The sequence below is a fragment of the Pteropus vampyrus genome, unplaced genomic scaffold (genome assembly GCF_000151845.1).
Source record: "Pteropus vampyrus isolate Shadow unplaced genomic scaffold, Pvam_2.0 Scaffold628, whole genome shotgun sequence".
NCBI lineage: Eukaryota > Metazoa > Chordata > Mammalia > Chiroptera > Pteropodidae > Pteropus > Pteropus vampyrus.
Window position 1 is genome coordinate 226,810 of NW_011889409.1, and position 4,472 is coordinate 231,281.

The 4,472-nt window shown below is 37.2% G+C and overlaps 1 pseudogene; it reads right to left on the reverse strand.

Annotated features, from left to right (window-relative positions):
- Positions 1-1,244: 1,244 nt before the first annotated feature.
- Positions 1,245-1,363, reverse strand: LOC111733737 (annotated as a pseudogene).
- Positions 1,364-4,472: the final 3,109 nt, after the last annotated feature.

A 4,472-nucleotide genomic window follows, 5' to 3' on the forward strand; every position in this document is an offset into this window, starting at 1 on the left:
TTGTCTGTGTTAAAGCTGTGTATTTCTTCTGTAGTAATGATTTTGTCTTCTGATGTTCAAATGCAATTCTTCTTTAGCACTTTCTTTTTTCACTTTCATCAAAAGTTATTTCAAATTAGTGCTCCTTTCTGCCAGCAAGATGGTGTCATCTACATATCTTGTTATTGATATTTCTTCCACCAATTTTTTCTCCTCCTTCCTCTGAGTCTAGTCCAGTTCCTTATGACTCCAAATAAGTCATTTTCAACTGTGATCTCTGTTTTGCTAAATTTAGTGGACAATTTTGTGTCTGTTTGTTTTCATCACTCTACCATGTGACATTCTGCTTATTTCATGCTTTTGAAGTTTTGCTTTGGCTGTCTCATTCTGTATCTCTAATTCTTTCTGTATCTATCCAGGCTTCTCTTCCTTTACCTGTTCCTTAGTATTGGTGTTTTCCAACATTCTGCCCCTGGTCTCTTATTTCACTGTCATTCTCATACCATATGAGTTTATCCACTGCCACAGTCATATTAGGGGTTTGTGATCTGTGATTAATGAGCCCTTGAGAATCTATGCATCGCCTTTAGGGGAGTTCATGAATTGCCTTTTGGGAAGTCCATGAATTCTTAGAATTTAAATTGAAATAAATTATGACTATTTCAATAAATATAATGAAATATTACCCATTTATAAAGAGCAATGAAGTATCAATACATTCTACAACTTGGTCGAACCTTGAAAACATTATGCTAAGTAAAAGAAATCAAAGACAGAAGGTCCTATATTGTATGATTCTATTTATACAAAATCTAAAATAGGTAAAGCAAAATAGTAGCTGTCAGGTTGTAGAGATGGGGAATTGGGATTAGCTACTTAATGGATGCAGGATGTTTTCAGGTAATTAAAATGTTTTAAATTAGAAGTAAGGATTGTGCCACATGTGAATGCACTACATACTACTAAATTGTAACTTAAAATGGTTAATTGTATGTTGCGTGAATTTCACCTCAATAAAAAAATTTAATGGGTTTATTTTATACCCATCAAAAAAGAAGGCCCAAAGATTTTATTGTATCAGATCTTTTTTTACCAGTTTTATTGAGATACAATTGACATGCAGCATTGTATTAGTTTCATGTGTCCAACATAATGATTTATTTTATTTTATTTTAAAAAAATTTTTAGGCGAGGCAACCCTTGGTTGACCGCACAGATTGCAAGGAACTCGTCAGCTTACGATCCCTTATTTTTTTCATTTTTTATGCCTACAGCACCTGGTCTTCCTTGGTGGTCTCCCATCCAAGTACTAACCAGGCCAGACCCTGCTTAGCTTTCGAGATCAGACGGGATCTGGCTTGTTCAGGGTAGCATGGCCGTAGACTCAACATAATGATTTGATATATGTATATATTGCAAAATGATCACCAAAACGTTTAGTTAACATCCATCACCTTGCATAGTTACAATGGCTTTTCCTTCTAATGAGAACTCCTAAGATCTATTCACTTAGCAACTTCCGAATATACAATACGATATCGTAAACTATAGTTGCCATGTGGTACATTACATCTCCAGAAATTATTTATATTATAACTGTATGTTTGTTCCTTTTAACTACCTTCACTCATTTTGCCCACTCCCCGATTCCATTTCTCTGCTAACCACCCAACTTTCTCTATCTATGAGGTGTTTTTTTGTTTGTTTGTTTTTGTTTTTTTGTTTGTTTGTTTGTTTTAGGTTCCATATATAAGTGAGATGATATAGTATTTGTCTTTTCTGTCTGGCTTATTTCACTTAGCAAAATGCCCTTAAGGTCTATCCATGTTGTCATAAATGGCAGGACTTCTTTATTTTTATTGCTAATATTCCATTGTTTATATATACTACATTTTTTTTATCCATTCATCCGTTGATGGACACTTAGTTTGCTTCTGTCTTAGCTCTTGTAAACAGTACTACAATGAACATGGGGTGCAGGTGTTTTTTCAAGGTAGCAATTTCATTTCCTTCAGATATATATCCAGAAGTGGAATTACTGGATTACATGGTAGTTCTATTTTTAATTTTTTGATGAATTTTTATACTGTTTTTCATAGTAGCTGCACCAATTTATATTCCTACCAACAGTGCACAAGGGTTTCCTTTGCTCTGTATCCTAACACTTATCTCTTGTATTTTGATAATAGTCATTCTGACAGGTGTGAGGTGACATCTCATTGTGATTTTTTTTTTTCACTTTTATTAAGGAATTTTTTCCCAGCTTTATTGAAATATAATAAACAATTAGTTGCTCGTATTTACATTGTACAATAAAATGAGGGTTTTTTTTCAATTATACCTGACATACAATAATATATTCATTTCAGTTGTACAGCATAGTGATTAGAGATACTATATAATTCACAAATTGATCACCCCACTAAAACTACTACCCCTCTTCCACCTTACATATTTATTATAACATTATTAACTATTTTCCTTATGCTATACTTTATATCTCCATGTCTATTTTGTAACTACCCATTTGTACTTCTTAATCCCTTTGCCCTTTTTCGCCATCCCCCCAACCCCCTCCTATCTAGTAGCCTTCAGAATATTCTCTGTATCTATGAGTTTATGTCTGTTTTTGTTGTCATTGTTTATTTTGTTCTTTAGATTCCACGTACATGAAATCATGTGATATTTGTCTTTCTGTATCTGACCCATTTTATTCAGCACAGTACCCTCTAGATTGATCAAGGCAGTATCTTTTTCCATTCCCTTCCTTTTAGTCTCTGTGTGTCTTTTAATCTGATTTGAGTCTCTTGTAGGCAGCATATGTAGGGGTCTTGTTTTCTTATTCATTCAGCCACCCTATCTTTTGGCTGGAACACTAATTCTTTTCCATTTGAGGTACTTGTTGATAGGAATGTAGTTATTACCATTCTTTATTCCTGTTTTTGATACATGTTTTTTCTTCCTAAATAAGTCCCTCCAATATTTCCTGTAACACTGACTTGGTGTTGATGAATTTCTTTAGCTTATTTTTGTCTGGGAAGTTCTTTATCTGTTCTTTGACTGTAAATGATAGCTTTGCTGGAGAAAGTATTTTTGGTCATAGATCCTGGGTTTTCATCACATTGAATATTTCATGCCAAGCCCTTCTGTTCTGCACAGTTTCTTTTGAGAAATCAGCTGCCAGTCTTATGGGTGCTCCTTTGTAAGTAACTGCTTTTCTCTTGCTGGTTTTTAGAGTCTCTCTTTGTATTTAACCTTTGGCATTTTAATTATAATGTGTCTTGGTGTGGACCTCATTGTATGCATCTTTTTTGGGACTCTGAGTTTCCTGGGTTTGTATGTCTATTTCCTTCACCAGGTGAGGGAAGTTTTCCATCATTATTTCTTCAAATATCTCTTCAACTTCTTGTTTTCCTTCAGGTACCCCTATAACACGAGTATTTTTACATTTAATTGTGTCCCATAGGCTCCTTAAATTATTATTATAGTCTTGGCTTCTTTTTTCTTGTCGTTCTGATTGAGTGTCCTTGGCTTCCCCATCTTCCATATCGGTGGTTTGATTCTCTCCTTTTCGCACTCTGTTTATTCTCTCTGATACACTCTTCATCTCAAATAATGTGTTCTTCGTTTCTGACTGGTTCTCTTTTACAATGTCTATCTCCATTTTTATGTTTTCTATCTCTTTGTTAAAGTTCTCACTGAATTCATCTACACTTCCTCGAAGTTCATTGAGCATCTTTATAAGCAGTGTTTTGAACTCTGCATCTGTTAGATTGCTTGACTCCATTATTCTTAGATCTCCTGTTCATATGATTTCTGCTTCTTTGTCTTCCCATTTTGCCTTTCTGTGTCTCTTTCTATGTAGTAAACAAAGCTCCTAAGTCTCCTGGTCTTATTAGCTTGGCTTTGTGTAGTAGATGTCCAATGGCACAGTCCTGAGAGGGGTTCAGCTTCAGGCCAAGTCTAGCTGGGGCCCTCTGGGGCGACCTGTTAAGATTCAGTGAGCAATCTATAGATGTTGTGCTTATAGTTGCCTCAAGAAGCCATGCCAGAAGCCGAAGCCAGCTGTCACCAGTGTGAGTCTTGGCTCTGCTCAGCAAGGAGCCCCGGACTCATGGAGAACACAGCTGGATATGGCTTGGATGGGACTGTGAATTGGGGGAGGCAGAGTTTCAGGGAATCCTCTGGGCGGAGCGACCTCTGTTATCCCATTCGATGACGTCTCAGCTATGGTGGCACTGCATCTACACACTGGGAGTGGGGAGGGCTCAACAGAAGAGCAGTGGATACAGCTGACACTTCTGCCCGGGAGAGATCCTCACCTCTGGCTCTCACTCTTACAACTCAGTGTCCCCCAGTAAGTCCCTGATGCCCTGCCCCATGGAGCTGAGGGGGCGCTGGTGCTCAGAGCAAGCAGGTCTATGAAAGTCCCCTGGAGTACATGGCCCCTTTAAGAGGCATCTGCAGCTGCTGGCTGCCACCTCAGCCTCTGT